This window comes from Marmota marmota, unplaced genomic scaffold (assembly GCF_001458135.2).
Source record: "Marmota marmota marmota unplaced genomic scaffold, marMar, whole genome shotgun sequence".
Taxonomy (NCBI): Eukaryota; Metazoa; Chordata; class Mammalia; order Rodentia; family Sciuridae; genus Marmota; species Marmota marmota.
The window spans coordinates 12,778,165-12,800,903 of record NW_026000169.1 but is presented as its reverse complement, the minus strand read 5'-3'; the positions used below and the strand labels follow the sequence as shown (position 1 = coordinate 12,800,903).

Sequence of the window (22,739 nt, the reverse complement as noted above, 5' to 3'; positions counted from 1 at the left end):
CCCCGTCTGGAACCCAGAATTCAGCCCTGAGTACGGTGCTTGCGCGGCTGGCAGAAACTGCAGCGCTGTAACCCTGCGTCTCTATCCCAGCGCACACTGCAGACTTTCGCCGCGGGGCGATTTGCTGAATAAGCAGTTACCCTCCGTGCGACAAACCTCTCGCGTTTGAGTCCCCGTAGCTGATCCTCGTACGATGGAAATCCTTCCTCCAGGTTCCGGAGCACCCCACTGTTGCTGGAAATTCCTAACAAGATATCCTTTAGCCGTCCTAAAGTGAAGTGAAGCAGCACACGGGGGTAATGCACTCCCCTCGCCGCCATCTTCCCCGTCTCAAAGTCTTAATGTAGGCCTATTCAACACTAATCACATTAAAAGAAAAGACTTTATATCACATGAGATTTACTTTAATGACAAAATATGCATATATTGGAAAAACACCTTTAAAAACATGAGGGTAGTTAGAAAACACTTATGACATTTAACAATAAGAATAAACAACATAGCTAAAAGGAAACTAGGTTCTTTTCCTATAAAAAGGAAAGTTTTAATAGCTAACAAGTGCCAGATCTTATGATACCATTTGGAATTCTAACTCCATGATAATGATTTCTAGTTAACAGACCTGGCTGTGGTCCTATTACTATGATTTTACCAAGCTGAGTGAACTGACAGAGCACAGTAAAATTGGAAGGACAGAGGATTTGAAGAGTCAGGAGATCAGGGCTCACTGCTTGCTTTAACTGTGTAACCTGAACTCACTAAACACACGGAGGGTCATTTCTTCTACCGAACGCTACCAAGAGTATTTTTTCTTGTTGGTTTACTGGAACATCACACTAGACTCACCGATAAAAGATGTCTTATGGACTGTTAAGTGCTGCCCATCAGATAGCCTTCAGTGGAGAAGCCACATTACCCAATGGGTTTATAAAGTAGACTTACAGAGAGAAGTTGGCAGGGCAGCCCCGAGGGCACCATACCCACTTACTGAACTGCCGACTTCCCGAAGGCAGAGCCCAGGACATCTGAGAAGACGACCTACAGAAAACATGCTGTGGACTACATGGAAACCTGGTCAGTTTTGTATTCTAGGAGATATACTCTCCTTTATTTTGATTCTATAAGTTTAGATTTAGGAACAGAGTAAGGAGATTGAACAAACTTCACAGCTCTTAAAACTCACACAGAAAGAGGGGCTGGAGTTGTGGCTCAGAGGTAGAGAACTTGTCTGGCACGCGTGAGGCACAGGTTTGATTCTCAGCACCTCATATAAATAAATAAAATAAAGGTCCACTGACAACTAAAAAATATAAAAAAAATAACACCTCACACGGAAAGAAACACCATGGATATATGATGCCAAAGGGGGAGTGGGGAACAAATCTGGATGCTGATCATAATCCCCACATATTTTTAAAAATTTGACTCATGTGATTAGCTATAAAAAATATATAAGCACAATTATATTTGTGTCAGACTGATATACTGTTAGAAAGTTGGACAGAAGGACAATTACTATTCCTTCTTCATAAGAAACACAGAAAGCTGTTTACTGCAAAAAGGTTAAATAACTACAGTTCACACAACCAACAGTCAAATATTCACTGCCAATTATACGGCTATTTGGGGAACAAGTGGAAATTCGGTCTTCTCACTTTTAAAATATTAAATGCCTGATAGCTTTTGTTATAATCATTTGTTAAGTGTTTACCAGATGCCAGGTCCATTCAAAGTGCTCTGATATATCAATTTATTTAATTCTCTTAATAATCTTGTGAAGTAGTTATTATTATTATTATCCCCATTTTTCACAAGAGAAGTTGCTTACAATCAGACACCTTTTTAGAGGAAAAGTCAAGACTTCAGTCTATACATTCTGGAACCAGGGCTTTAACTAATACATACTCTAGTGTCTAAGAAAATAATTAGGCAGACTATATAAGGTACCTAATTGTTTCAAAAAACTTGTACTAAACACCTACTATCTATTATGCATATGATAAATACTTCGAAGATGCTAGACTTAAACAAATTCATGGATCAGTGTCTTAGTCCATTTGGGCTACTGTAACAAAATACCATAAAAGAGGTGGTTTATACACAACAGAAATTTCTTATAGTTCTGGAAACTGAACAGTCCAAGAACAAGGCTCCATCAGATTTGGTATCTCATGAGGATCTATCTTCTTGTTCACAGATGAAGCCTTCTTGCTGTTCCCTTGCCTAATAGAAGTGGCAAGGCAGCTCTCTGGAACCTCTTCTCTAAGAGTACCAATCCTACTCATGAACCCTCATAACCTCATCACCTCCCAAAGGCCCCACCTCTTGATACCACTACATGGGTGGATTTGGTAAATTTGGAGGGGGGAACACAAACATTCAGACCACAGCAGTCAGTCTCAGTAATGTTAAGTCATCATATTTACTTCACCCAGGCATTTGTAGGATTGAAGGTACAGAGGAAGTAAGGCCTGAAAGAACAATTCACTACCATCAAAAATAATATTGCTTATCAAGAAGAAAGCTCTTCTGGGAAACACTGACTAATCCTTTTGGAAAATAAATTCCAAGGAAATTCTCAAAGAGGACTGATTACACAATATCAGACTGAGTTAGTACCTATTATTTTCAGTGGGGATCTTTTTCCATGGACACATGGCTGACTCAGTTCTTAGACATAACTGGGACAACACAAACCAAAACAGCATCATGTCTCATTCCAAAGAAACTGCGATAAAACTTCTGCCTTGAGAATCCTTTCTGGGTTCTGTAGCTATTACTGTAAGGTTTCCTTTGGTTTCTAAGGTGAGAATATGGGCAATTTGCTTAGATGGCTCTCTTGGATATGCACTGCAGCAGAATTCCACAATTAACAAGATCAATGACGCCTATTATCTTTAAATTCTAAGGAAGGAAGAGACAAAATGGTATTAGAGTCCTCACAACACTTAGAAATGACCAGTGTATTAGAGAGGAGCTGCTTCTATTCTAGCCTTCATGACAAGGCCTGATCCTGAATCATCTCCCTTCTATACCCCACTCCTCTTGGGTATCTGGATGTCACTAATGTTACCTGCTGGTTGTACAAAGGCCCTCAACCAATCATTCTCTGCTCTCTCCTATCAACAGCAACAGCATTTTTCAGCTCAGGAGCATTTCTTTTCCTATTCACCAGGTCATCTTCCTTTTCTTTATGGCAGAAGTCAACCAGATATTAAGGGGAAAGGGAATATCAGTTTAAACTAAGAATGTTAAATTAATCTGCAATTGGTACCATAAGAATAGACAATTAGGTAAAGAGAGCTTTCCTATTGCCCTGAAACAAACAGTATGCCTTCCCAGGGCTTGAGGAATTAGAGTTTGGCAATTAGGGACCTAGTATGCAACATGTAAGGAGGCAGAACTCTCCCAGGTGCCAGCACTGTCCTCGCGCAATCCTGAGAGTGATGTCTCCTTACATTTTGTGCTCCTCTGGGTGGCTCAGTTGCCTTATTCTAAAGGTCCTGTGACATCTTGGTGACAATGGTCATGAAGGACAAGAAGGAAAACTTCAGTTATTCCCAAGTCACTGTCTAAGGAGAAGACATCATTGGTTCTACCTTCCCTTTTAATTCCTCAATAATTTCTTACTCAATTTCTGACTAAAGCCCAAGCCCTTGGCTGGTAAATGCCCAACCCCTTATGTGAAAGAGGAACAAATCCTGGAGAGTGGGAAAGCCTTCTGGCCCAGAGGCCTCAGAAATGAAGGCAGGATCAATTAGCTCTCCCAGGCCCTGCTTAGATACCTGAGAAGCTGGTAGGGCAGGCCTAGGGGCCTCAAGCAAAGTCAATGCCAGCCCCTTTGTACTCACTCTAGAGCCACCACTCTCATCACTTTTTTGTTGTTGTTGGGTCAAAGAATAGATAAGTGGCTATTTTATATACCTTAAAACCAAACCAAACAGCTTTGTTCCCATTCCACTTCCCACATGGATTACCCTCAATTTCATGTCCCCCTTTGCAGCAAAACTCCTCAAAAAAATTGTTTAAGCTTGCTGTTTTCATCTTCCACTTTTTATCAGGCCCATTCCTGCCAGGCTCTTGCCCTAACTACTCAACCAAAACTACTCTTGTCAAGGCTGCTATCACCTTTGCATTGCTAACTATGAGAGCCTCTATCACTTCTTCCTCCTCATCACCTTTCTTCACCTGTCTTCCAGGACACTGAACTGTCTTGTTACCTCCTACTTCACTGGTTCCTTCTCTGTGTCCCTGGCTCTATCACTGTTTAATATTTGAGTATCCCAGATCTCCATCACTTGTCCTCTCCTCTATTTATATTTAATCCCTCATCCTAACACAGCAGGGAACTTGGATTTATTGGGAATATAAGTGGCAGGTAGGCACTTTACATAACTTGAAGTCCTGGGACTGCTGCTATGTAAATTTACTGTGTACTAGAAAACAAAATGAGGAAAGTTCATTGGTGTACAAGAAAGAACACTGGACTGACTGAAAATAAAAAAAAAATAAGAGTTGTTACTTAGGCATTGTGAATAAAGAGACCATTACCCATTGCAAGATCTTTTCTACTGGCTATGCCCCAGGAACACCAGAATGAATAAAAGAAATTTTTGATCCAGAAGAGAAGTACAGCGGGAGCCCATCAGTCTCCACCTGTGTCTTGGTTTCTTCAGCCTCAAATCTGAATCTCCAGTATTTCCCAAACCAAAATACCAACAAAAGCAGGCACTAGGTATTAAAGAGCTCTGGTAAAGTCACAATGTGATATTATTTTTCAGGTAAGAATATAAATATTACTATATTAAATTTCTACTTTATTAACAGTGAAAACTACCATACTGCTACTTCTTTTTATAATAAAGGTTGACAGTACATATTCAAATAATCCTTTGGAGCAAAATGGAACTGAAATGGCAATAAATATGAACTTGTTTTTCCTGAAAGCATTATTTGTTCTACCATAAAAATGTAATCTTTAATGATTTTATCTCTTACACAATTCCCTTTTTGACAAAGCTAAATTTGAAGGGTTCATACAATAAAACTGTCTAGTTGCTAGAGCACCTCATAGAACATGCTGAAGTGAAGGGAACAACATTAAGTCAAATGACTGACAGTATAACTTCTCGTGTTTCTTAAAATCAGACCTATGATTTTAAGAAAGAATACTTCAAAGTAACAATATCTTTTATAAAGAATGAGACGTTATATATTTAATTTCTTGAGATTATAAAGAAATTATCAAGAATAAATAGCATGAGAATTTCTCTATTTACAGAGAGCTGTTTAGATTACTTCAAATTGTTAATACTTCTCTATGTTGTTCAAAAATAACTTTGTTTAATTATAAATAATTTTGATTCCTTTGATTACCTTAAGGCTCACCCAGCACTGCTAGAAGAAAAGGTTATTTCTATCAAAATCAGCCATCTCTGGAAGCTCATCCACTCATCCACACCCAGTTGAACTTGCTTTTCCCCACACACGTTGTCCTACATGTCTTTCCAGGCTTTGCCTAGGCCACTTCCCACAATGTTGAGTCCTTCTTACAATCCCACAAAGACCTCTCACCTCTAAACATATGGCTCAAATGACATCTCCAAGAAGCCTTCCTTCACTTCTGTACAAAGTCTCTCCCCATGGCACCTTCTTCAGTGGGCTGCTGCAGAATTCATAACCTGACTGTGATCACTTACTACCTGTTCCTCCACCCCCACCCCAGCAGACTCTTGCAAGCCTAAACAGTAGGAAATCCCAAGTCTGAATGCAGGGAATCAGACCAAAACTATGGAAGATGAAATGGCCTTGATCCTTTTATATGGTGGGAGATGGGGATTGAAACCAAGGATGCTTTACCACTGAGCTACATCACCAGCTCCTTTTATTTTTTACTTTGAGACAGGGTCTTGCTAAATAAATTGCCTAGGCTGGCTTTGAACTTGGGATCCTCTTTCCTCAGCCTTCTGAAAGTCACTGGGATTACAGATGTTTGCCACTGCACCTGGTCGGTTTGGTATTACTGTTGGAAGTTATTCATACATTATAAGAAAACCATATTGATAAGTATTATTACCAATTATTCTATCACTTTTCCAAAGTTCAGATAGACTTTCTTACCAGGTAGGAAACCCACTGGGTTGTTGTGTACACAAAAGTGCCTTTGATTCACCCAAAGTCTGTATTAAATGCAGATAAAAATTCATACATGAAATATTTATAAAACAGTATTTCAACCATTTACACAACAATTAAAGAAGGGCTGTCACAAAAGGGAAGTTTACCAGGAAAATGGGTGTATTACTGAACACTACTATTTATGCCTTTCAATGTCAAAAAGTGCTTGATTGAAACAAAATAGAGCAACCCTCCACTGAGGAATCACATACGTAGCTAGCTAAGACTACTACCTCTCAGGATGACAGATCTGTACAGTAAAATGGACTACACAGATACACTAAGAAAGTGTAAGAAGTACATAATGCAGCAGAAACATCTATACACAAAACTTAGCCATCACAGCAGCTAAGGCAATTTGCAAAAATGAAGGAGGGAACTGGCAGGTGTCTAATTTCCAGACACTGTGCTTTATGAAATCACAGTTTCATCTATTCTCTATAGCTATCTGGAGATAGGTATTGTTAACCTCATTTTAATGAGTAAGTTCAGAAAGATGAATGTGATCTTGCTTTGTCCCACATGTCCACTACACCACAATGAACAAAAGGCCCTTGTCTCTGAGCATGCACCATGAATCAAAAACTAGGGGTATATATGGAGTGAACGTGAATCCTAGAACATATCGGAATGACAAAGTTTACATTGTTATCCCATGTAATTATCAATAATCCTTATATTTCACTCTCCGAAGTGTCTTATTTGAATAATTGTTTCTAAGTATAAAAGAGTAAAAGTCTACTTACATGTAGCCTATGTCTGGATCAAGTCTGAAGTTTGAGGGGAAAAAAACTGTACTATTTTAATAAAAATAGTGACTTGGATTAGTTTATATGCCAAGTTCTTTACATATAAAATTTAATGTTCAAGCAACCAATGAAACAGATAGTCTTATATCTAATATTTTAAGTAAGACAACTTTTAAGTCTTTAGAGACATGAGAGAGAACTTTGTGAAACTAAGCACATAAAGCCAACCATTAATTAATTCAAGAAGCTAACTTGTACTTAGACTGATGATCCCAGATGATATTTGGCAATTTATGAAACTACAGAACACAGACACTGTACCTTGGGACATCCTGAAGGGTAGCGATAAAAAAAGAGGATGAGCAACATGGATAAAGCCAGATGCCAGGAAGAAATTAATGCTTCCCTTTCTGATGAAATGTGTGTCTCTTTCTTCTCTTAGGTCCTTGGTAGGTCTACTAAATAGGTCTACTAAGCATGAATGTTATTTAATAGAAATGAAAGAGAAAGGTTTAACCAGACAAAAACAAAGGCCACAACTGGTGGCAAGTCAAAGACAGAAGTCTGGACTCAGAAAGATGATGGGGAGACTGTCACAAGCATTTAAAAAGGAGGTTCAAGACATGTTTCCCTAAACTTTCTAAGGAGCAAGTTACCCTAGCGGAAATCTGAGAGAGGAAGAATAAAAGAAGGGGTGTGAGAGTGAGTAAGTGAGATGATTGGCATAAGATAGTATTATAAGGCAATTAAAAGCCATATTTCCCTATCTGTTGTGAACCTTTTAATATAGTGATATTAAATGTTCTGAAAGGGGAGAAACCATGGATTCCACCCTATACTAGTTTTATAACTTTCATGAGGTCCACTTAGATGAAAAATATTACCTTTGGGCTGAGGGTGTAGCTCAGTGGTAGAGTGCTCATGAGGCCCTGAGTTTGATCCCAACATCAGGGGCAAAAGGTATCACCTTTGTGAAGTTATCTTATTAGATCTTACAAAAACTTATTTTGTATTTTGATTCTGTTTTCCATACTGCATTCAGGTAGACAGAGACCCAGTGATAGAACTAGGCCATAGAATGACTTGACTAAGACTACAGGAATAGAATCAATTGTTGTTCCACATTTATCAGACAGTTACATACTGACCTCATGTATACAAACTCAGTCACATGTAAAAATGCAAAGCAACAAGAAACCTATACTGAACTCTCACCAATTCAACCTTCAATCTAATAATCATATCTGCCTTTGAGATTATTCTGGTCTGTCAAAATATATTCTACTGTCATGTATAACTGAAAGTAACAAATAAAAAACATTAAAAACAGATTATTCTAGTCACTGAAGGAATAAATCTGAATGAATCTAGAGTCAAAGACACCCCCCCACACACACACACCATCACTACAAATTTAAAGACATAAATATCGGTTGTATATGTGCATCTTTGCAGTGCAAAGATACCCCCAAACTGCTAACAATAGTTACCTTGAAAGAAAACAAAAATCAATAAAGGTAGGGGGTAATTTTATTCTTTATTTTATCTTTTTATATATATGCTTTAAATTTACTGTATTACTATTTAAAATGAGCAACTGTTTTAATTAGATGATGACTAATGCTTTGCTTTTGCTAAAAACTTCTTTCCCAGAATTAAAAAAAAAAAAAAAAATACAAGGTATCAGATGTGTGTTGCGAATTTTCTTTAGTAATCAATCTTTGCCTTCTAAGGAGGAAATCAAACAAATCTGAAAACTGTTTCAAATAGTATAAAATAAAATTTTATTTAAACTTAAAAGTGTTTTTATTTTGGGGCGGGGGTGGCTTATCGGGGAACTCAGAGCAAATCATTAAAGAGCAGACCAAGATACTATATGATCATGCTCACCTCGGCAGGCAGTCTATGTCCTATGATGAGACAGGACCAAGGCTGTGCTGGGGCAGTACAGTCTGACCTTCCTAGGGTTTTATGCACCAGAGATCAAAGTTAATCCTAGTCACAAACTGGTTGGAAATGTCTGCAAATCCATAAATACTGCTAGAAAAAGACCAAGATCCCTTTAACAGCCATGTTCAGGAAGGACACCACAAACATATTAGAGAAAGTAATACTTAAACTTCAAAAGCACAATATCTCACCCTGAGCATATTTCCTAAAAATTCCTTATCCAGGTGGAATTGCTCATGTTAACAGTGGAGTCAAGATGGGAGAAAGTGAACAATAATGCATTAAAATGGCTAAGGAATTAAAGTAATGTCCTATGTATCCCTTTTAATCCATAAAGATGTTGCAAGTTTGTTTCAGTGTCATTGACAATGAATATTTGAAAATTTAAACTACAGTGACATAATGGGTACAGGAAAGGGACAGAAATTTAAACATAGGTAGGACTTGAGTGTCTATCCCCTCTAAAACTCATACTGAAATTTAATTACCATTGTGTTAGTATTAAGAACTGTTACCTTTAAGAGGGGATTAGGCCACGAGTGCTCCAGCATCATGAATGGATTAGGCTGTTATTTCACTTAGGAGTGAAATAAATAAAGGTGAGTTTGGTTCCATTTTATCTCTCTCTCTCATTTTTCCTTCTCACTTACAACCACATGACCATGGAGCAAGGAGGTGCTCTACCATGGTCATGGTCTTCCCAGCCTCTAGAATTATGAGCCAATAGATTTCTGATCATTACAGGTTATCCAGTCTCAGGTATTCTGCTATAACGGAAGAAAACAAACTATGATGGGGACAAACTGCTCTTCATCATTCCCAGGGTTGCTGGGCCCCACACCTCCAGAAGCATGATACTGGTTACATAGGTTTTCATCAAAATACAAAAACCAAACAAACCTTAAGTCTACTTTAGTTTGTATTCTTTTTTTGAATGGCAGTCTGTTCAATACTACCCAGAAACTCTGATGATTCTTTTGCTGTTCAATTCTGTGAACAGTACTTCCCAATAAATAATCCTTTTTTAAAAAAATATTTATTTATCCTAATTTGTTATACACGACAGCCGAATGCACTTCAATTCATAGTACACATATAGAGCACCACTTTTCATTTCTCTGATTGTACACAAAGTAGAGTTGTATCTTCATACATGTACTTAGGGTAATGATGTCTATCTCATTCCACCATCTTTCTTACCCGCATACTCCTTGCCTTCCCCTCCCTCGCCTTGGCTCTATCTAAAGTTCCTCCATTCCTCCTATGCCACCCACGATCAATCCCCATTATGGATCAGCATCCTAATATCAGAGAAAACATTTGGATTTGTTTTTTTGGGGGAATGGCTTACTTCACTTAGCATTATATTCTCCAACTCCATCCATTTATTGCAAATGCCACGATTTTATTCTCTTTTAATGCCGAGTAATACTCCATTGTGTATGCATACCAGATTTTCTTTATCCACTCATTTACTAAAGGGCATCTAGGTTGGTTCCACAATTTAGCTATTGTCAGCTGAGATGCTATAAACATTTATGTGGCTGTGTTACTATAGTATGCTGTTTTTAAGTCCTTTGGGTATATACCAAGGAGTGGGATAGTTGGGTCAAATGGTGGTTTCATTCCAAGTTTTTCGAGGAATCTCTATACTGCTTTCCAGATTGCCTGTACCAATTTGCAGTCCCACCAGCAATGTATGAGTGTGCCTTTTCCCCCCACATCCTTGTCAACACTTAATGTTGTTTGTATTCTTAATAGCTGCCATTCTGACTGGAGTGAGATGAAATCTTAGAGTAGTTTTGATTTGCATTTCTCTAATTGCTAAACATTTTTTCAAACGTTGGTTGATTAATTGTATATCACCTTCTGAGAAGTATCTGTTTAGTTCCTTAGCCCATTTATTGATTGGGTTATTTGGAGTTTTTTGGTGTTAAGTTTTTTGAGTTCTCTAAATATTCTAGAGATTAGTGTTCTATCTGATGTGTGTGTGGTAAAAATTTGCTCCCACTGTATAGGTGCTCTCTTTACCTCATTGATTATTTCTCCTGCTGAGAAGAAGCTTTTCAGTTTGAATCCATCCTATTTATTAATTCTTGATTTTATTTCTTGTGCCATTGGAATTTTGTTAAGGAATTCGGGGTCTAATCTGATATGAGGAGATCTGGACCTACCTTTTTTTCTATTAGGCACAGGGTCTCTGGTTTAATTCCTAGGTCCCTTATCCACTTTGAGTTGAATTTTGTGCATGGTGAGAGAAAGGGGCTTAATTTCATTTTGCTGCATACAGTTTTTCCAGCACCATTTGTTAAGAGGTTATTAATTCTGCCTATTCAATAGCAAGGTAGATCTTTCCATCTTCCAAGATCTTCTTTAATTTCTCTCTTTAGTGTTTTGTAGTTTTCATTGTAGAGGTCTTTCACCTCTTTTGTTAGGTTGATTCCCAAGTATTTTATTTATTTATTTATTTATTTTTTGAGGTTATTGTAAATGGGATAGCTTTCCTCATTTCCCTTTTAGAGGATTTGTCACTGATATACAGAAATGTCTTTGATTTATAGGTGTTGATTTTGTATCCTGCTACTTTGCTGAATTCCTTTACTAGTTTCAGAAGTTTTCTGGTGGAATTTTTTTTGGTGTTCTAGGTATAGAATCAGATCATCAGCAAATAGTGCCAATTTGAGTTCTTCTTTTCCTGTCTGTATCCCTTTAATTTCTTTCGTCTACCTAATTGTTCTGGCCAGTGTTTCAAAAACTATGTTAAATAGAAGTGGTAAAAGAGGGCATTCTTGTTTTGTTCCAGTTTTTGGAGGGAATGCTTTCAATTTTTCTCCATTTAGAATGATGTTGGCCTGGGGCTTAGCATAGATAGCTTTTACAACATTGAGATATGTTCCTGTTATCCCTATTTTTTCCTAGTGTTTTGAACATGAGGGGGTGCTGTATTTTGGTGAATGCTTTTTCTGCATCTATTGAGAGGATCATATGAGTCTTATCTTTAAGTCTGTTGATATAATGGATTACATTTATTGAATTCCATGTCGAATCAACCTCGCATCCCTGGGATGAACCCTACTTTATCGTGTTGCACTATCTTTTTGATATGTTTTTGTATTCTATTTGCCAGAATTTTTTTTTTTAAATTTTTTGCATCTATGTCCATTAGAGATACTGGTCTGAAGTTTTCTTTCTTTGATGTATCTGTGTCTGGTTTTGGAATCAGGATATTGGCCTCATAGAAAAAGAGGGAACACTTTCAAATCATTCTATTTCCTTAAATAAATTGAAGACCTTCTTTGAAGGTCTTTGAAGGTCTCGTAGAACTCAGCTATGTATCCGTCTGGTCCTGCGCTTTTCTTTGTTGGTAGGCTTCTGATGGCGTCTTCTATTTCATTGCTTGAAATTGATCTGTTTAACTTGTGTATATCATCCTGATTCAGTCGGAGCAAATCCAGAAATTATGTTGATGCCTTTGATATTTTCAATTTAATCGGGGAACAAATTTCCTAAATAATTTCTAATTATCTTCTGTATTTCTGTAGTGTCCGTCGTGATATTTCCTTTTTCATCATGGATGTTAGTAATTTGACTTTTCTCTCTTCTTCTCTTCATTAGCATGGCTAAAGGTTTATCAATCTTATTTTTTTTTCAAAGAACCAACTTTGTGTTCTGTCAATTTTTTTCAGATTTTTTTTTCTGTTTCAATTTCATTGATTTCAGCTCTAATTTTAATTATTTCCTGTCTTCTACTGTTTTAGTGCTGATTTGTTTGTCTTTTTCTAGGACTTTGAAATATAATGTTAGGTCATTTATTTGTTGACCTTTTCTTCTTTTAAGGAATGAACTCCATGCAATGAACTTTCCTCTTAGTACTGCCTTCACAGCGTCCCAGAGATTTTAAATCGTTGTATCAGTCTACCTCTCAGAATTTTTCCATCTCCTCTTTGATGTCTTTTGCTACCCATTCATTCAGTAGCATATTATTTAGTCTCCAGGGTTGGAGTAGCTTTTATTTTTTATTTTATCTTTGATTTCTAATTTCATTCCATTATGATCTGAGAGAATGCAGGGTAGTATCTCTACTTTTTTGTATTTGCTAAGAGTTGCTTTGTGGCATAATATATGGTCTATTTTAGAGAAGGATCCATGTGCTGTGAGAAGAAAGTGTATTCACTCACTGATGGATGATATATTCTATATGTGTCTGTTAAGACTAAGTTGTTGATTATATTATGGAGTTCTATAGTTTCTTTGTTTAGCTTTTGTTTGGAAGATCTATCCAGTGGTGAAGCAGGTGTGTTAAACTCACCCAGAATTATTGTGTTGTCTCTATGATTCTTGAACTTGAGAAGAATATGTTTAATGAACATAGATGCTCCATTGTTTGGGGCATATATATTTATAATTGTTATGTCTTATTGATATATGGTTCCCTTAGGCAGTATGAAATGTCCTTTTTTCTCTCTTTTGAGTAACTTTTGGCTTGAAGTCTACTTTATTTGATATGAGGATGGAAATCCCTGCATGTTTCCGCAGTCCATGTGAGTGCTTTGTTTTTTCCCCAACCTCTTTCTTCCCTTGCTTTTTCATGTTGTTTGTGTATCTTCCCTTCTAGCACTGCAGATATGAGGTATTACAGTTTTTACCCTATAGGCTTATAGTGCCCCTGCAGGATTTCCAATACCTCTCCTTTAAGGGGGAGAACAATATTAACAGATCCAAAATACAAACAATATACAACCTCAAACCAAATAGCTGCTATTACAGCTTTGTCACAATATACAGAAATGGTAAGTCAATTATTATCTACAATATATAACAGTAGGTTTGCAAAAGGATCTATAGTTTCTGATGGTGGACAAAAAACCGGGTGTGAGGTGTACGATCAGATGTTGAAGGGTAGGAGGTGATGATGTAGAGTTATTAGATCTTAGAAAGCGTGAAAGAGGAATCTGAAGAAGTTGATTAGTAGCAGAAGAGAGAGAATGTGATTTTGGGAAGATAAGTAAGTGGGAAGACAACAGAGTACAAAAAACAAACAAAATATTAAGAAAAATTTAAAAATGAAGAACATACTGTCCTCAGTAGCCTAATTCACGGTTTCACAAATGTTGGGGATGTGAGGGTGGGAGGAGTGAGAGGAAAAGAAAAATCTCACAAGGATTGTTTTTGTTGGAGATTAGTATCTTTCCTGCTTCCCTTCTCTTCGAATAGGTGGGGTTGTCTGTTGTTTGCTGGTATCTCCACCCTCAGGATGGTGAAGGTTATTAGGGTGCGAGGGTTGGTCTTGGATGCATAGTTCCTAGATGTGGGGAATGGATGGCACTTGTGATCCCCAATGGTTGGCTGCATCCCAAGGATCTCCTCTGGGGACCGGTGGTGTGATGTGGGTGCCTGGTCTTATTTCCTTATATCGGCCGTAAACCTCACAATTCCTAGTCTCTAATTTAGCCTTAAAACTGTATCTCACTCACCCCCTCCCTTTCTACTTCCCAATCAGAAACCTTTCTCTCTGGAGGTCTTGTAGGCTGTGCTTGTGGGGGGCTGCATACCTGTTTTGGAGATCTATTTTGTAATGAGCAGTTCAGGACCAAGTTTTGTGAGCTACAGACGGCCTGCAGCCGCAAGCACTATGCCACGTTAGCAGCTGCCGAGGAGATGGGGGAGTTGGGGACTAAAGAAGGGTATCCTGATATTGCTTCTAAGCCCCAGCTGGTGTTCCAAGTGGGAGGCTGCCCCAACTAAAGATGGCAATGTGTCCCAAGATGGAGGTGGCTGCTTTCACCAATGGGGTGTCAGGACAGGTGGGGCCGGGTGGTGGCGGTGGACAGCATATTCAGAGATGCAGCTCTGCGGTGTGCTGTGTTGTGGCTGGTGGTTGTCTCCAGATGCTGTGCAGTGTCCCCAGGTGCAGGCAACTGCATGTAGTAGACTATGGCAGTAGCTGCAGTTTTCTAAGATGGAGGCAACAGGGGGAGCCCCATGTTGGTAGACGGGGTCCACACGGGAGTGGCTACTGGAGTTCCTATGCGTGGGCAGTGGCTGGGTGTCCTGCGCTGGTGCTGATGCCGGTGGTCCTGCTCAGGCACTCAGAGTTCCTGTGTGGGCGAGTGGCCAGGAATTTTGCTCTGACACTGAGGCCTGCCTGGGCACAGCGACCTTCAGTCCTGTGTGGGAGCAGCTGTCGGGGGTCCTCTAATCACTCACAGAGAAACAATATTCCCACTACTTGAATCCCAGGTCAAGGAGTGACACAGAATGCAGCCTCCCTCTAGCACGCCATCTTATATCCCCAATAATCTTTACAATAATTTTTTTTTTCCCTCCAAAAAAAGCATACCATGAAATCTGAAGATATTTGGTCAACTTTATATGTTTTGTGGTCTACGTATTAAAAGAATATAAATACATGAATACCTTCCACAAGTAATTGTTTGCCTTTTGGTGATGTGATAAATATATAAGATTCATTTATTTTTAAAGTAATTACATACATGAATCATTCTCTTGCTTTCACTTTTGCTTCTGTATTTTACTACACCTTTCCCAAATCCAGGATCAGATAGTCATTCTAGTATATTACATTTTTATATTCATTATTTGCAATGGCATTTTTTAGCAATTCAACATTCCTCTAACCTTTTTATACTTCTCCAAGTATTTATATGTTTTATCAGTTTCGTACTATTTTTTAATTTTATGAATTTATTTTTTCGGTAACTGAGGACTAAATCCAGGGCCCTTACTCTATCACTAATATATACCTCTAAGCCCCTTTATTGCTAAGGATCAAAGATCAAATCCAGGCCTTATGCATGTGAAGCAAGTATTTTACTACCAAGCTACACCTCCAGCACCCCCCTGCCCTTTATTTTCTTTGTGGTGCTGAGAATCAAACCCAGGACCTCACAATCTTCTATTTTTAAGTAATTACCTAGCATTGCAATTTTCCCTTCATTATTCTTCTTTATAAAAACATTGGGCTCTTAATTATTGTATAAAATGAAATTCATAATCACATTGAGCTGTGAAAATTCCCTACTGAGATTTTGATTGTAATTGTACTAAACTTATAAATCAATACAAATACATTAAAAACAATTAATGAGTTGTTTTTCTACCCAGAAAGTCTCCTATCTTCCCAGAATTGTACAATAGTTTCCTTCCTACAGGCAGTTTGCATTTCTTATCAAATTTAATCCTTAGTGTATTCTTTGTTGCTCCTATAAATGGGCTCCCTTTTTGTCACTTTCTAATTGGTTACTGTTACTACATACCAAAGATCATGATATTTACATTATTTATAATAGAACTTTACTAAACTCTGTTACTTATAGTTGTCTTGGAAATTTTTAAATGGAAATAGTTTTATCTTCCTTCCCAATAGTTCTGCTATACCCACAGAATTACTGGGAAGGAAGATCTTTTTACTTAACACACTAGCTAGATATTTCAGCGTTATTTCTTAACAAATCATGAAAGCAAGCATAGTACTAATTCTAGAAATGGATAAAATTCTAATGTTTTACTACCATTAGTATTTTAGCATTGAGTATGAATTTTGTTTATAAAATTGTAGATACTTTCCACAAAATATTATTAGAGGACAATCTGAAAAAAGGAAATAATGGGGTGACAGAATGGGTGATTTTATTTTTCCTCACATTTTTGCAGTAAATGAATTTTTATACATTTTTCCACAAATTATTCTGGCTATAAACTCTTCCAGTTTATTTTCCAAACTTCCCAAAACAACTGGACACACATATATGTGCATACGCATTCAGACACACACACACTCTCTCTCTTTTTCATCTCTTTATTTTTCCTTATATTCCTTGCTTAAGGAAAATAATCTTGGTTAGCAATCTTGCAGAAAACAAGAACAAAGAAAATCCTTAAAAAAAAAAAAAAAGGCTTTCTCTTTGGAAATAATATCCTACTCTGAGAATATTTAAAAATAATGTCTGACTACAAATTTCTATTTTATAAGTAAAAATGAAACTTCTAAAATCATTTGTTCATCATTAATAGTGTGATGTGCTATAAAATAAAAATATTAACAAGTTGGCATTAAGAAAGTGATAACATTCTTAAAATCAGCACTCCATGAAAACCAGATTCTAATACTCTTAATATTAGACTTGCATGTTAACAGATATAATTTCTTCAGTTCTTATCCAATTGTGATTCTTTTCAAATTTCATTAAATTAACATTATACTGAACCTATCTCGAAACCTGAAAAAAATTGTGACACATCATCAGAAATTGTCCACCTAAAATAAAAACAGCTGAACTTTTCAGTTCTATTCCACCAACAAAGTTTCAAAGTGCTAAAACTGACAAACTGCTCTCCATCTTCTAAACAGAAATAAAATATTTGAGTCACAATGGATAGCTCCTTTTTTGGTTAAAAAAAAAAAAAAAGGATGATGAATGCAATTGGAATGTTTATTGTTACTGAAATTCTTCAAGCCTGGATTCTAAGTATGTGTATTGAGGCAAATTACTATGACAACTTAAATTACAGAAAAAAAATGTCACCCTTTCTTTACCAAGTTTCTTCTCTGGAAGATAACTTTAAGCATTCTAAAATCTGTATATACAAACGATTGTAACAACAATAAACACCTCTTTACAAGTTTTATTTATAAATACCTTTATCTAAACCCTTAAAATAAACATAATTGACTTTTAATGGAAAAATAGTTTCCATTAAAATAATATGGATGGAAAACCTAACGTGAACATACATAAACACCCAGTTTAAAATATAAAATATTGAGAGTATTTTTAAACTACTTCCCAACCGGAAGCATACTACAATACTATGTATGCTTCATTCCAGAAACTGTGTGAGGGGCTTGGGATGTGGCTCAACCAGTAGCGCACTCGCCTGGCATGCGTGCGGCCCGGGTTCGATCCTCAGCACCACATACAAACAAAGATGTTGTGTCCGCCAAAAACTAAAAAATAAATATTAAAAAATTCTCTCTCTCTCTCTCTCTTAAAAAAAAAAAAGAAACTGTGTGAAATTATTTGCAAGGCAGTTTTGAAAAAAATATTATGCAGTTAAGTCCTGTTTATCATTATTTTTCCTTCACTAATGCTTTTTACAGGAAGGTACCAGAAAAGGGGTTGAGGGAAGACTATAGCCTATTTTAAACTGAAAGAAAAACAATGAATAAAATAATCTGTAAAATTTACTGTTTTACTGAATCTATCTTTTTACACAAAGTACAGGCTTTCAAGTCTGTTCTAGTTTCAGATTTATGAATCTAACAAAGGTGCCTTGTTTAAATAAAATATGTATTATTCTCATCATCATTTTCTAAAAGAAAAATGAACTGAAGTCTTGATGGAAAAAATATGATTTAGTTGAAATATTCTGATTGTAAGACATTAAAAATTTACATTAGCCCGTGAAACAAACAAAAAAAAAAAAGTAAAACAGTTTTACAGTAGCAACAATGAAACCTCAAAGTTGTTTTTGTTACCCATCAAAGTTAACATTATCAAAATTAGATACTATATCAGAAAAGCTAAGGGAAGTCACCCTCTCCTGTGGGCAAGGAACAACAGCTTCTTCAGTAGCTAGCCCTCATAGGTTAAAGAGCTCTCTGTTTCTCATGTATCTACACCCCAGCCCTGGCAGACCTTTTGGTTATTTAAAACAAACAAACAAACAAAACTTCCTTTAAAAAAGAGAAAAAAGAAAAGAAAAGAAGAGTCTCCTTGCACTGTAAGTAAAAATTTCAAAGGCTGATAATCTTTTTATTTTTATTTTAGTTGTTGATGAACCTTTATTTATTTTTATGTGGTGCTGAGGATTGAACCCAGCACCTCACACATGCTAGGCAAGTGCTCTACTACTGTACGACATCCCCAACCCAACAAAGGCTGATAATCTTGAAATATTGAGCAATTAAGAAGAAACAGCAAATCATGCAAATTCTTCAGCAGCAAACTTCAAGCAACCCATGCAATAACTGCAAGTGCTCCAGAGGAACCAAATAACTGAAATGTTCAAACCCAAATCCACACAATTCTAATCACTATGAGTGAATCATAGTTCCTCTTAAAGGTAACTTACTCACAAATCCTCCTAAATAAAAAATAATTAGTATAAAAGAGAAAGCTCACAGCATAGCTTTATCAGTATTGGAAGCTAAATCTAAAATTCAAGTGACTCTCCAATCACACAGAGAACTTGTTAGTGAAGCTACATAGTCCTTTTTTAAAANNNACACACACATAAATATATATATATATATATATATATATATATATATATATATTTTAGCTGTAGTTGGACAAATACCTTTATTTTATTTATTTGAATGTTGTGCTGACGATCGAACCCAGGGCCTTGCATGTGTTAGGCGAATGTTCTGCTGAGCCACAACCCCAGCCCATACATAGTCCTTTTTACTTCTATGATTTTCTTTTTGAAAACATATTTCAAATAGCAGCAAATTATGAATAGGGCTTCACTGGGACTTTTCAGCTCTCACACAGATATGACAAAATTGTCTTATTAGAATCCCTGTCTTCTAGTATACACTTGCGGTCTTGTAGTTATGGTTATTGCTAATGACACAAGCACTACAGCAGGATATATACAAGAACTGAACCAGTAAGGATATGGACCTACAGTTTTAGGAGTTCAGTCCCTCTGCATAATCTCACAATTACTTGAAGACTTAAAGTTATTATTTTTTTATTTCATGAGGAGATTAATTTATGTGAGGCCTTTGAGAGCCATCAAATGTAAGTGCACAGCTTTTACAAATGAGGGGCTAAGGAATTTATGAGATAGCACACTGGTTGGTACCCTTAAAGAGTTTATTCACCTATAAAATGTGAACAGTTTATTCATAAATGATTCACTTAGTATAAACAAGGTCAAATTATTTTTCCCTTCTGGGACCAATAAGTCACTACAATGTTCAAGAGAAAAGAGATCACACACAGCAAGCATACTAAAAGCAAGTGAAACACATTTTGGTTGCACATCCTCCCCTAAAGAGATTTTTGTGCTCCCTTTTACTTAATGAAGCCAATTGTAGCCATTAGTGAAGAGAACAGGATATTTCAGAATTATCATGGAGAATCATAAGAAAAACCAGTTACCCATTAAGGATTTCTAACTTTTCCCTGCTGATAACACTTCTCTGCTTTTGAAGAGACCACCAATTCAAAACATCAGTATAAAAGTGTTCAGAAAGTCCAAAAGCAGTGGTATACTGTGGGAGACCAACTTTACACATGACTGAGTCACATTCCCCGGCTGGGTGCTGAGGCGCTCAGTCGCAGAAATGTGGCAGAGCTTTCCCCACCCTTCTTGGATCCGAGGGTTGGTGTCTCATGCATGGGTGTGTCTTGCTACAGCCCCATGGGTGAAGCTATGCTCACCTGTTCCTTTGTAATATAACCCCTTGCCCTGTTTAGGATAGAATCTTCCATGGAAGTGCCTTGTATGTGTCCCCTTCTCTTACTGTGCCCTTGGGTGTGGCCTACCCAGGTGTCAGTCAACCTGCTGACAGTGGACATCATGAAGATAGACTCAGCCCCCTGAAACCTGACCCCTTGCCTCATTTAAATAACTTCTCCTCAATAAAAGGGGTCAGCGCCCGACACTCTCTCTCTTCCTGCGGACCCTTAAGGTCAGAGGAGCCTTCACAGCGACCCCAAACAAAAAGGTATTTGTGTCTCTTGTGTGATTATTTTGCGCAGCCCAGTCAGCCCAGTTTTACTGGAGTGACCCCTGAGCCTTTTAGTCGAGAGAACAGAAACCCGGCAGTATACCACCTCAAAAACTTCTGTTTCAAACTCCAAACTTGAACCCTACAGCATGGTGTGGGGTTCAAGATGCTTTTAGTGTCATCACAAATTTAGAACAAAAAATTCTATAATGGTGGCAAGACCATTACTAACTATACTTTGTATTTTTCAAATTAAAACATCTTACAAATGATGATTCCTGAGTTCCCCCATGAATACACCTATAAATGTCACTGAAAAAATACTATGCTTCCAGGATGCGTATAAAGAGTACAAGTTTTCTGACTCACCTCAGCACGTAGGAGTCTCTGAGCCAGAGCCAATATGAGGTAGTCTTGAGGAAGGGCACAGCACAGCACCAGGCAGATATTCTGGGAGGATCTACACAGGCACCTGAAAAGGTACACAGTGGTCTTAAGTCCTGGCTAATTTTTAATCTTAAAAATGCAAAATCACCCCATTTTAACTCACAACTATCAAAGAGCAAAATATACAAGCTTGGAGCTTCAAATAACATTCCCAGGGATAATTTTCCTTCCACCCTCCCCACCTCCACATCCCCTTCCCCTGGTTATTTGAATGGCACCACTTGTGGAATGGGTTTATTTTCTGTTTGGTTTCAATTAGCATTTTTGCCCCTTTGAAAAAGGAATTTCAGTTGTTTCTTTAAAAAGGTCACTGGATGGACTGTACTGTTCTAGGAAGGTTTTTGGCCTTCTTTTTCTCCTGACCAAAGCTCCCTGCAATATCACAACAATTTCTTGAAAGTAGTAAGCAGTTAGACATTTGGAAAACTGCCGAAAGCCAGGGCTAAAAATCAAGCTGGAGTAGACATCTCAGGTTTTCAGTCCTAACAAACACAAATGAAACATGCCACACTTTTCCATGATAAGTACACATCACTACCACTACCCAACTTAAGAAGAGGGCAACTAATTAAAACAAATTTTAAAAAATGTGAAAAAAAAAGAGGGCAACTTGCACTTCTCTTGACCACTTTGTTGCCTAATGCTGTGAGAATGTAAAGCTCTGCCACGACGTTAGTTATAAAGAAAGCCTAGGGAACAAATCTTGGCCACAAGACGGGAATTGACGCAATTCATATGTCTGCCACGTTCAGACGATGCCCTCCACAGATGTTTCTACATTTATTTATAGGAAAGTTTACTTTAGAAACAGAACCAGCTTCCATCAACCATTTTTAAAAATACAAGACACTGAACAATTTTTATTATGAATAGAATATACTACCTAAAAGTATTTCAATTCTTAAATTCTTAGTCATAAAATGATATGAAATATTAAATTAGAAATAGCTTAAGGAAAAAGAACTGATGGACTAATTAAATCTGATGCAAAATTGAAGTAAATACATAAATTTCAAACATCACTGAGCAAGGGGGAAGTCAGTCAGCAAGCAGTTTGCCTTTCCATAGCCAGGTTCTCCCTGGACAGCTGCTACTTTCCCAGATGGAGACACTGTCTCTAAATCCCTTACTAGACTAACACTTCATATAACTTAATAGTTGCTACAAAAATGCCATTTGCTTCCTGATTATTTTGTATATAGTGTTACAGTTGTGATATAATAAGGGTCTATTAGTGCCTGCTCCCACGTTTCTTTTAAAAGAAAAAGAGAGTAGTAGTCAGGATTTTTCCCCTAATGATAATAAACAGGCTTTAAGCATATTAGATATTACAGAAACCACAGAATTCCTTTTCATCCTAATGTGCCAGATGCTGGCAGAGAGCCTTCATATAACCTCATTCCCTCCAAAGGAAACAGGCCATTCACACTTCCCAGGACCAAGTGCTTGATAAGTGCCAGGAGAGTGGCATCCAAAAAACAAGGGAGGGTTTAAGCCTGCTGTGACTGTATGGCCACTTTGGAAGCATTCAAGAAGAGGCCAAGTAGATCAACAACCACCCTAACTCCCATTCTTGGGCCTGGATATTATTGGAATCTAGTTCACTGGTAAAGTATTGTTATTTACCTAAATCAAAATCTCTTCCCACTTTTTTTTTTTTTTCCCCCTCTAAAGCCTCATCTCTTTTTAGTTTTGTTTTTAAGAAAAGG

General features: G+C 37.3%; 1 protein-coding gene across 1 annotated transcript in view; it reads right to left on the bottom strand.

Annotated features, from left to right (window-relative positions):
* Rassf8 (Ras association domain family member 8) overlaps window positions 1-21,101 on the bottom strand; it is a 93,207-nt gene extending 72,106 nt beyond the window's left edge. Inside the window, exon 1 of the mRNA XM_048787191.1 lies at window positions 20,953-21,101. The gene's annotated coding sequence lies outside the window, so the exon portion shown is untranslated. The remainder of the gene's footprint in view (window positions 1-20,952) is intronic.
* Window positions 21,102-22,739: the final 1,638 nt, after the last annotated feature.